The sequence below is a fragment of the Taudactylus pleione genome, unplaced genomic scaffold (genome assembly GCF_031769625.1).
Source record: "Taudactylus pleione unplaced genomic scaffold, aTauple2 ptg000901l, whole genome shotgun sequence".
NCBI classification, from domain to species: domain Eukaryota; kingdom Metazoa; phylum Chordata; class Amphibia; order Anura; family Myobatrachidae; genus Taudactylus; species Taudactylus pleione.
The window spans coordinates 378,185-390,281 of NW_028285302.1; positions in this window are offsets into that span (position 1 = coordinate 378,185).

The following is a 12,097-nucleotide window of genomic DNA, read 5'->3' on the forward strand; positions in this document are numbered from 1 at the left end:
CTCTCACACCTGTGCTTTTGTCTATGATTGTGTTTGTGTACCTGTCTCCCTATATGTCTCTCTGCCCCCCCTCCATGTGTCTGTCTCTCTCTCACACCTGATTGTGTATGTGTACCTGTCTCCCTATATGTCTCTCTGCCCCCCCCTCCATGTGTCTTTCTCTCTCTCACACCTGATGGTGTATGTGTACCTGTCTCAATATATGTCTCTCTGCCCCCGCTCCATGTGTCTGTCTCTCTCTCACACCTGATTGTGTATGTGTACCTGTCTCACTATATGTCTCTCTGTGCCCTCCATGTGTCTGTCTCTCTCTCACACCTGTGCTTTTGTCTATGATTGTGTTTGTGTACCTGTCTCCCTATATGTCTCTCTGACCCCCCTCCATGTGTCTGTCTCTCTCTCACACCTGATAGTGTATGTGTACCTGTCACCCTATATGTCTCTCTGTCCCCCCTCCATGTGTCTGTCTCTCTCACACCTCTGCTTTTGTCCCTGATTGTGTATGTGTAGCTGTCTCCCTATATGTCTCTCTGACCCCCCTCCATGTGTCTGTCTCTCTCTCACACCAGTGCTTTTGTCTCTGATTGTGTATGTGTAGCTGTCTCCCTATATGTCTCTCTGACCCCCTCCATGTGTCTGTCTCTCTCTCACACCTGATTGTATATGTGTACCTGTCTCCCTTTATGTCTCTCTGCCCCCCTCCATGTGTCTGTCTCTCTCTCACACCTGATTGTGTATGTGTACCTGTCTCCGTATATGTCTCTCTGCCCCCCTCCATGTGTCTGTCTCTCTCTCACACCTGATTGTGTATGTGTAGCTGTCTCCCTATATGTCTCTCTGCCCCCCCTCCATGTGTCTGTCTCTCTCTCACACCTGATTGTGTATATGTACCTGTCTCACTATATGTCTCTCTGTCCCCTCCATGTGTCTGTCTCTCTCTCACACCTCTGCTTTTGTCTCTGATTGTGTATGTTTACCTGTCTCCCTATATGTCTCTCTGCCCCCCCTCCATGTGCCTGTCTCTGTCTCACACATGTGCTTTTGTCTCTGATTGTGTATGTGTACCTGTCTCCCTATATGTCTCCCTGCCCCCCCTCCATGTGTCTGTCTCTTTCACACCTCTGCTTTTGTCTCTGATTGTGTATGTGTAGCTGTCTCCCTATATGTCTCTCTGACCCCCTCCATGTGTCTGTCTCTCTCTCACACCTGATTGTGTATGTGTACCTGTCTCCCTATATGTCTCTCTGCCTCCCTCCATGTGTCTGTCTCTCTGTCACACCTGTGCTTTTGTCTCTGATTGTGTATGTGTTCCTGTCTCCCTATATGTCTCTCTTCCCCCCCTCCATGTGTCTGTCTCTCTCTCACACCTGATTGTGTATGTGTACCTGTCTCCCTATATGTCTCTCTGCCCCCCCCTCCATGTGTCTTTCTCTCTCTCACACCTGATGGTGTACGTGTACCTGTCTCAATATATGTCTCTCTGCCCCCGCTCCATGTGTCTGTCTCTCTCTCACACCTGATTGTGTATGTGTACCTGTCTCACTATATGTCTCTCTGTGCCCTCCATGTGTCTGTCTCTCTCTCACACCTGTGCTTTTGTCTATGATTGTGTTTGTGTACCTGTCTCCCTATATGTCTCTCTGACCCCCCTCCATGTGTCTGTCTCTCTCTCACACCTGATAGTGTATGTGTACCTGTCACCCTATATGTCTCTCTGTCCCCCCTCCATGTGTCTGTCTCTCTCACACCTCTGCTTTTGTCCCTGATTGTGTATGTGTAGCTGTCTCCCTATATGTCTCTCTGACCCCCCTCCATGTGTCTGTCTCTCTCTCACACCAGTGCTTTTGTCTCTGATTGTGTATGTGTAGCTGTCTCCCTATATGTCTCTCTGACCCCCTCCATGTGTCTGTCTCTCTCTCACACCTGATTGTATATGTGTACCTGTCTCCCTTTATGTCTCTCTGCCCCCCTCCATGTGTCTGTCTCTCTCTCACACCTGATTGTGTATGTGTACCTGTCTCTGTATATGTCTCTCTGCCCCCCTCCATGTGTCTGTCTCTCACACCTGATTGTGTATGTGTACCTGTCTCCCTATATGTCTCTCTGCCTCCCTCCATGTGTCTGTCTCTCTCTCACACCTGATTGTGTATATGTACCTTTCTCCTTATATGTCCCACTGATGCCCCCTCCATGAGTCTGTCTCTCTGTCACCCTTGACTGTGTATGTGTACCTGTCTCCCTATATTTCTCTCTGCCCCCCCTCCATGTGTCTGTCTCTCTCTCACACCTGTGCTTTTGTCTCTGATTGTGTATGTGTACCTGTCTCCCTATATGTCTCTCTGATCCCCCTCCATGTGTCTGTCTCTCTCTCACACCTGATTGTGTATGTGTACCTGTCTCCCTATATGTCTCTCTGCCCCCCTCCATGTGTCTGTCTCTCACACCTCTGCTTTTGTCTCTGATTGTGTATGTGTAGCTGTCTCCCTATATGTCTCTCTGCCCCCCTCCATGTGTCTGTCTCTATCTCACACCTGATTGAGTATGTGTACCTGTCTCCCTATATGTTTCTCTGCCCCCCCTCCATGTATCTGTCTCTCTCTCACACCTCTGCTTTTGTCTCTGATTGTGTATGTGTAGCTGTCTCCCTATATGTCTCTCTGCCCCCCTCCATGTGTCTGTCTCTCTCTCACACCTGATTGTGTATGTGTACCTGTCACCCTATATGTCTCTCTGCCCCCCTCCATGTGTCTGTCTCTCTCTCACACCTGATTGTGTATGTGTACCTGTCTCCCTATATGTCTCTCAGACCCCCCTCCATGTGTCTGTCTCTCTCTCACACCTGATTTTGTATGTGTACCTGTCACCCTATATGTCTCTCTGACCCCCCTCCATGTGTCTGTCTCTCTCTCACACCTGATTGTGAATGTGTACCTGTCTCCCTATATGTCTCTCTGCCCCCCCTCCATGTGTCTGTCTCTTTCACACCTCTGCTTTTGTCTCTGATTGTGTATGTGTAGCTGTCTCCCTATATGTCTCTCTGTCCCCCTCCATGTGTCGGTCTCTCTCTCACACCTGATTGTGTATGTGTACCTGTCTCCCTATATGTCTCACTGACGCCCCCTCCATGTGTCTGTCTCTCTCTCACACCTGATTGTGTATGTGTAGCTGTCTCCCTATATGTCTCTCTGCCCCCCCTCCATGTGTCTTTCTCTCTCTCACACCTGATTGTGTATGTGTAGCTGTCTCCCTATATGTCTCTCTGCCCCCCTCCATGTGTCTGTCTCTCTCTCACACCTGATTGTGTATATGTACCTGTCTCACTATATGTCTCTCTGCCCCCCTCCATGTGTCTGTCTCTCACACCTCTGCTTTTGTCTCTGATTGTGTATGTGTAGCTGTCTCCCTATATGTCTCTCTGCCCCCCTCCATGTGTCTGTCTCTATCTCACACCTGATTGAGTATGTGTACCTGTCTCCCTATATGTTTCTCTGCCCCCCCTCCATGTATCTGTCTCTCTCTCACACCTCTGCTTTTGTCTCTGATTGTGTATGTGTAGCTGTCTCCCTATATGTCTCTCTGCCCCCCTCCATGTGTCTGTCTCTCTCTCACACCTGATTGTGTATGTGTACCTGTCACCCTATATGTCTCTCTGCCCCCCCTCCATGTGTCTGTCTCTCTCTCACACCTGATTGTGTATGTGTACCTGTCTCCCTATATGTCTCTCAGACCCCCCTCCATGTGTCTGTCTCTCTCTCACACCTGATTTTGTATGTGTACCTGTCACCCTATATGTCTCTCTGACCCCCCTCCATGTGTCTGTCTCTCTCTCACACCTGATTGTGAATGTGTACCTGTCTCCCTATATGTCTCTCTGCCCCCCCTCCATGTGTCTGTCTCTTTCACACCTCTGCTTTTGTCTCTGATTGTGTATGTGTAGCTGTCTCCCTATATGTCTCTCTGTCCCCCTCCATGTGTCGGTCTCTCTCTCACACCTGATTGTGTATGTGTACCTGTCTCCCTATATGTCTCACTGACGCCCCCTCCATGTGTCTGTCTCTCTCTCACACCTGATTGTGTATGTGTAGCTGTCTCCCTATATGTCTCTCTGCCCCCCCTCCATGTGTCTTTCTCTCTCTCACACCTGATTGTGTATGTGTAGCTGTCTCCCTATATGTCTCTCTGCCCCCCTCCATGTGTCTGTCTCTCTCTCACACCTGATTGTGTATATGTACCTGTCTCACTATATGTCTCTCTTTCCCCTCCATGTGTCTGTCTCTCTCTCACACCTGTGCTTTTGTCTATGATTGTGTTTGTGTACCTGTCTCCCTATATGTCTTTCTGCCCCCCCTCCATGTGTCTGTCTCTCTCTCACACCTCTGCTTTTGTCTCTGATTGTGTATGTGTACCTGTCTCCCTATATGTCTCTCTGCCCCCCCTCCATGTGCCTGTCTCTGTCTCACACATGTGCTTTTGTCTCTGATTGTGTATGTGTACCTGTCTCCCTATATGTCTCCCTGCCCCCCCTCCTTGTGTCTGTCTCTTTCACACCTCTGCTTTTGTCTCTGATTGTGTATGTGTAGATGTCTCCCTATATGTCTCTCTGCCCCCCTCCATGTGTCTGTCTCTCTCTCACTCCTGATTGTGTATGAGTACCTGTCTCCCTATATGTCTCTCTGCCCCCCCTCCATGTGTCTGTCTCTCTCTCACACCTGATTGTGTATGTGTAGCTGTCTCCCTATTTGTCTCTCTGCCCCCCCTCCATGTGTCTGTCTCTCTCTCACACCTGATTGTGTATATGTACCTGTCTCACTATATGTCTCTCTGTCCCCTCCATGTGTCTGTCTCTCTCTCACACCTCTGCTTTTGTCTCTGATTGTGTATGTTTACCTGTCTCCCTATATGTCTCTCTGCCCCCCCTCCATGTGCCTGTCTCTGTCTCACACATGTGCTTTTGTCTCTGATTGTGTATGTGTACCTGTCTCCCTATATGTCTCCCTGCCCCCCCTCCATGTGTCTGTCTCTTTCACACCTCTGCTTTTGTCTCTGATTGTGTATGTGTAGCTGTCTCCCTATATGTCTCTCTGACCCCCTCCATGTGTCTGTCTCTCTCTCACACCTGATTGTGTATGTGTACCTGTCTCCCTATATGTCCCACTGACACCCCCTCCATGTGTCTGTCTCTCTCTCACACCTGATTGTGTATGTGTACCTGTCTCCCTATATGTCTCTCTGCCTCCCTCCATGTGTCTGTCTCTCTGTCACACCTGTGCTTTTGTCTCTGATTGTGTATGTGTTCCTGTCTCCCTATATGTCTCTCTGCCCCCCCTCCATGTGTCTGTCTCTCTCTCACACCTGATTGTGTATGTGTACCTGTCTCCCTATATGTCTCTCTGCCCCCCCCTCCATGTGTCTTTCTCTCTCTCACACCTGATGGTGTATGTGTACCTGTCTCACTATATGTCTCTCTGCCCCCGCTCCATGTGTCTGTCTCTCTCTCACACCTGATTGTGTATGTGTACCTGTCTCACTATATGTCTCTCTGTGCCCTCCATGTGTCTGTCTCTCTCTCACACCTGTGATTTTGTCTATGATTGTGTTTGTGTACCTGTCTCCCTATATGTCTCTCTGAACCCCCTCCATGTGTCTGTCTCTCTCTCACACCTGATAGTGTATGTGTACCTGTCACCCTATATGTCTCTCTGTCCCCCCTCCATGTGTCTGTCTCTCTCACACCTCTGCTTTTGTCCCTGATTGTGTATGTGTAGCTGTCTCCCTATATGTCTCTCTGACCACCCTCCATGTGTCTGTCTCTCTCTCACACCTGTGCTTTTGTCTCTGATTATGTATGTGTAGCTGTCTCCCTATAGGTCTCTCTGACCCCCTCCATGTGTCTGTCTCTCTCTCACACCTGATTGTGTATGTGTACCTGTCTCCCTTTATGTCTCTCTGCCCCCCTCCATGTGTCTGTCTCGCTCTCACACCTGATTGTGTATGTGTACCTGTCTCCGTATATGTCTCTCTGCCCCCCTCCATGTGTCTGTCTCTCACACCTGATTGTGTATGTGTACCTGTCTCCCTATATGTCTCTCTGCCTCCCTCCATGTGTCTGTCTCTCTCTCACACCTGATTGTGTATATGTACCTTTCTCCTTATATGTCCCACTGACGCCCCCTCCATGAGTCTGTCTCTCTGTCACACCTGATTGTGTATGTGTACCTGTCTCCCTATATGTCTCTCTGCCCTCCCTCCATGTGTCTGTCTCTCTCTCACACCTGTGCTTTTGTCTCTGATTGTGTATGTGTAGCTGTCTCCCTATATGTCTTTCTGTCCCCCCTCCATGTGTCTGTCTCTCTCTCACACCAGTGCTTTTGTCTCTGATTGTGTATGTGTAGCTGTCTCCCTATATGTCTCTCTGACCCCCTCCATGTGTCTGTCTCTCTCTCATACCTGATTGTATATTTGTACCTGTCTCCCTTTATGTCTCTCTGCCCCCCTCCATGTGTCTGTCTCTCTCTCACACCTGATTGTGTATGTGTACCTGTCTCCGTATATGTCTCTCTGCCCCCCTCCATGTGTCTGTCTCTCTCTCACACCTGATTGTGTATGTGTAGCTGTCTCCCTATATGTCTCTCTGCCCCCCCTCCATGTGTCTGTCTCTCTCTCACACCTGATTGTGTATATGTACCTGTCTCACTATATGTCTCTCTGTCCCCTCCATGTGTCTGTCTCTCTCTCACACCTCTGCTTTTGTCTCTGATTGTGTATGTTTACCTGTCTCCCTATATGTCTCTCTGCCCCCCCTCCATGTGCCTGTCTCTGTCTCACACATGTGCTTTTGTCTCTGATTGTGTATGTGTACCTGTCTCCCTATATGTCTCCCTGCCCCCCCTCCATGTGTCTGTCTCTTTCACACCTCTGCTTTTGTCTCTGATTGTGTATGTGTAGCTGTCTCCCTATATGTCTCTCTGACCCCCTCCATGTGTCTGTCTCTCTCTCACACCTGATTGTGTATGTGTACCTGTCTCCCTATATGTCTCTCTGCCTCCCTCCATGTGTCTGTCTCTCTGTCACACCTGTGCTTTTGTCTCTGATTGTGTATGTGTTCCTGTCTCCCTATATGTCTCTCTTCCCCCCCTCCATGTGTCTGTCTCTCTCTCACACCTGATTGTGTATGTGTACCTGTCTCCCTATATGTCTCTCTGCCCCCCCCTCCATGTGTCTTTCTCTCTCTCACACCTGATGGTGTATGTGTACCTGTCTCAATATATGTCTCTCTGCCCCCGCTCCATGTGTCTGTCTCTCTCTCACACCTGATTGTGTATGTGTACCTGTCTCACTATATGTCTCTCTGTGCCCTCCATGTGTCTGTCTCTCTCTCACACCTGTGCTTTTGTCTATGATTGTGTTTGTGTACCTGTCTCCCTATATGTCTCTCTGACCCCCCTCCATGTGTCTGTCTCTCTCTCACACCTGATAGTGTATGTGTACCTGTCACCCTATATGTCTCTCTGTCCCCCCTCCATGTGTCTGTCTCTCTCACACCTCTGCTTTTGTCCCTGATTGTGTATGTGTAGCTGTCTCCCTATATGTCTCTCTGACCCCCCTCCATGTGTCTGTCTCTCTCTCACACCAGTGCTTTTGTCTCTGATTGTGTATGTGTAGCTGTCTCCCTATATGTCTCTCTGACCCCCTCCATGTGTCTGTCTCTCTCTCACACCTGATTGTATATGTGTACCTGTCTCCCTTTATGTCTCTCTGCCCCCCTCCATGTGTCTGTCTCTCTCTCACACCTGATTGTGTATGTGTACCTGTCTCTGTATATGTCTCTCTGCCCCCCTCCATGTGTCTGTCTCTCACACCTGATTGTGTATGTGTACCTGTCTCCCTATATGTCTCTCTGCCTCCCTCCATGTGTCTGTCTCTCTCTCACACCTGATTGTGTATATGTACCTTTCTCCTTATATGTCCCACTGATGCCCCCTCCATGAGTCTGTCTCTCTGTCACCCTTGACTGTGTATGTGTACCTGTCTCCCTATATTTTTCTCTGCCCCCCCTCCATGTGTCTGTCTCTCTCTCACACCTGTGCTTTTGTCTCTGATTGTGTATGTGTACCTGTCTCCCTATATGTCTCTCTGATCCCCCTCCATGTGTCTGTCTCTCTCTCACACCTGATTGTGTATGTGTACCTGTCTCCCTATATGTCTCTCTGCCCCCCTCCATGTGTCTGTCTCTCACACCTCTGCTTTTGTCTCTGATTGTGTATGTGTAGCTGTCTCCCTATATGTCTCTCTGCCCCCCTACATGTGTCTGTCTCTATCTCACACCTGATTGAGTATGTGTACCTGTCTCCCTATATGTTTCTCTGCCCCCCCTCCATGTATCTGTCTCTCTCTCACACCTCTGCTTTTGTCTCTGATTGTGTATGTGTAGCTGTCTCCCTATATGTCTCTCTGCCCCCCTCCATGTGTCTGTCTCTCTCTCACACCTGATTGTGTATGTGTACCTGTCACCCTATATGTCTCTCTGCCCCCCTCCATGTGTCTGTCTCTCTCTCACACCTGATTGTGTATGTGTACCTGTCTCCCTATATGTCTCTCAGACCCCCCTCCATGTGTCTGTCTCTCTCTCACACCTGATTTTGTATGTGTACCTGTCACCCTATATGTCTCTCTGACCCCCCTCCATGTGTCTGTCTCTCTCTCACACCTGATTGTGAATGTGTACCTGTCTCCCTATATGTCTCTCTGCCCCCCCTCCATGTGTCTGTCTCTTTCACACCTCTGCTTTTGTCTCTGATTGTGTATGTGTAGCTGTCTCCCTATATGTCTCTCTGTCCCCCTCCATGTGTCGGTCTCTCTCTCACACCTGATTGTGTATGTGTACCTGTCTCCCTATATGTCTCACTGAAGCCCCCTCCATGTGTCTGTCTCTCTCTCACACCTGATTGTGTATGTGTAGCTGTCTCCCTATATGTCTCTCTGCCCCCCCTCCATGTGTCTTTCTCTCTCTCACACCTGATTGTGTATGTGTAGCTGTCTCACTATATGTCTCTCTGCCCCCCTCCATGTGTCTGTCTCTCTCTCACACCTGATTGTGTATATGTACCTGTCTCACTATATGTCTCTCTTTCCCCTCCATGTGTCTGTCTCTCTCTCACACCTGTGCTTTTGTCTATGATTGTGTTTGTGTACCTGTCTCCCTATATGTCTTTCTGCCCCCCCTCCATGTGTCTGTCTCTCTCTCACACCTCTGCTTTTGTCTCTGATTGTGTATGTGTACCTGTCTCCCTATATGTCTCTCTGCCCCCCCTCCATGTGCCTGTCTCTGTCTCACACATGTGCTTTTGTCTCTGATTGTGTATGTGTACCTGTCTCCCTATATGTCTCCCTGCCCCCCCTCCTTGTGTCTGTCTCTTTCACACCTCTGCTTTTGTCTCTGATTGTGTATGTGTAGATGTCTCCCTATATGTCTCTCTGCCCCCCTCCATGTGTCTGTCTCTCTCTCACTCCTGATTGTGTATGTGTACCTGTCTCCCTATATGTCTCTCTGCCCCCCCTCCATGTGTCTGTCTCTCTCTCACACCTGATTGTGTATGTGTAGCTGTCTCCCTATTTGTCTCTCTGCCCCCCCTCCATGTGTCTGTCTCTCTCTCACACCTGATTGTGTATATGTACCTGTCTCACTATATGTCTCTCTGTCCCCTCCATGTGTCTGTCTCTCTCTCACACCTCTGCTTTTGTCTCTGATTGTGTATGTTTACCTGTCTCCCTATATGTCTCTCTGCCCCCCCTCCATGTGCCTGTCTCTGTCTCACACATGTGCTTTTGTCTCTGATTGTGTATGTGTACCTGTCTCCCTATATGTCTCCCTGCACCCCCTCCATGTGTCTGTCTCTTTCACACCTCTGCTTTTGTCTCTGATTGTGTATGTGTAGCTGTCTCCCTATATGTCTCTCTGACCCCCTCCATGTGTCTGTCTCTCTCTCACACCTGATTGTGTATGTGTACCTGTCTCCCTATATGTCCCACTGACACCCCCTCCATGTGTCTGTCTCTCTCTCACACCTGATTGTGTATGTGTACCTGTCTCCCTATATGTCTCTCTGCCTCCCTCCATGTGTCTGTCTCTCTGTCACACCTGTGCTTTTGTCTCTGATTGTGTATGTGTTCCTGTCTCCCTATATGTCTCTCTGCCCCCCCTCCATGTGTCTGTCTCTCTCTCACACCTGATTGTGTATGTGTACCTGTCTCCCTATATGTCTCTCTGCCCCCCCCTCCATGTGTCTTTCTCTCTCTCACACCTGATGGTGTATGTGTACCTGTCTCACTATATGTCTCTCTGCCCCCGCTCCATGTGTCTGTCTCTCTCTCACACCTGATTGTGTATGTGTACCTGTCTCACTATATGTCTCTCTGTGCCCTCCATGTGTCTGTCTCTCTCTCACACCTGTGATTTTGTCTATGATTGTGTTTGTGTACCTGTCTCCCTATATGTCTCTCTGAACCCCCTCCATGTGTCTGTCTCTCTCTCACACCTGATAGTGTATGTGTACCTGTCACCCTATATGTCTCTCTGTCCCCCCTCCATGTGTCTGTCTCTCTCACACCTCTGCTTTTGTCCCTGATTGTGTATGTGTAGCTGTCTCCCTATATGTCTCTCTGACCCCCCTCCATGTGTCTGTCTCTCTCTCACACCTGTGCTTTTGTCTCTGATTATGTATGTGTAGCTGTCTCCCTATAGGTCTCTCTGACCCCCTCCATGTGTCTGTCTCTCTCTCACACCTGATTGTGTATGTGTACCTGTCTCCCTTTATGTCTCTCTGCCCCCCTCCATGTGTCTGTCTCGCTCTCACACCTGATTGTGTATGTGTACCTGTCTCCGTATATGTCTCTCTGCCCCCCTCCATGTGTCTGTCTCTCACACCTGATTGTGTATGTGTACCTGTCTCCCTATATGTCTCTCTGCCTCCCTCCATGTGTCTGTCTCTCTCTCACACCTGATTGTGTATATGTACCTTTCTCCTTATATGTCCCACTGACGCCCCCCTCCATGAGTCTGTCTCTCTGTCACACCTGATTGTGTATGTGTACCTGTCTCCCTATATGTCTCTCTGCCCTCCCTCCATGTGTCTGTCTCTCTCTCACACCTGTGCTTTTGTCTCTGATTGTGTATGTGTAGCTGTCTCCCTATATGTCTTTCTGTCCCCCCTCCCTGTGTCTGTCTCTCTCTCACACCAGTGCTTTTGTCTCTGATTGTGTATGTGTAGCTGTCTCCCTATATGTCTCTCTGACCCCCTCCATGTGTCTGTCTCTCTCTCATACCTGATTGTATATTTGTACCTGTCTCCCTTTATGTCTCTCTGCCCCCCTCCATGTGTCTGTCTCTCTCTCACACCTGATTGTGTATGTGTACCTGTCTCCGTATATGTCTCTCTGCCCCCCTCCATGTGTCTGTCTCTCACACCTGATTGTGTATGTGTACCTGTCTCCCTATATGTCTCTCTGCCTCCCTCCATGTGTCTGTCTCTCTCTCACACCTGATTGTGTATATGTACCTTTCTCCTTATATGTCCCACTGACGCCCCCTCCATGAGTCTGTCTCTCTGTCACCCTTGATTGTGTATGTGTACCTGTCTCCCTATATGTCTCTCTGCCCCCCCTCCATGTGTCTGTCTCTCTCTCACACCTGTGCTTTTGTCTCTGATTGTGTATGTGTAGCTGTCTCCCTATATGTCTCTCTGTCCCCCCTCCATGTGTCTGTCTCTCTCTCACACCTGATTGTGTATGTGTACCTGTCTCCCTATATTTCTCTCTGCCCCCCTCCATGTGTCTGTCTCTCTCTCACACCTGATTGTGTATGTGTACCTGTCTCCCTATATGTCTCTCTGCCCCCCTCCATGTGTCTGTCTCTCTCTCACACCTGATTGTGTATATGTACCTGTCTCCTTTTATGTCCCACTGACGCCCCCTCCATGAGTCTATCTCTCTGTCACACCTGATTGTGTATGTGTACCTGTCTCCCTATATGTCTCTCTGCCCCCCCTCCATGTGTCTGTCTCTCTCTCACACCTGTGCTTTTGTCTCTGATTGTGTATGT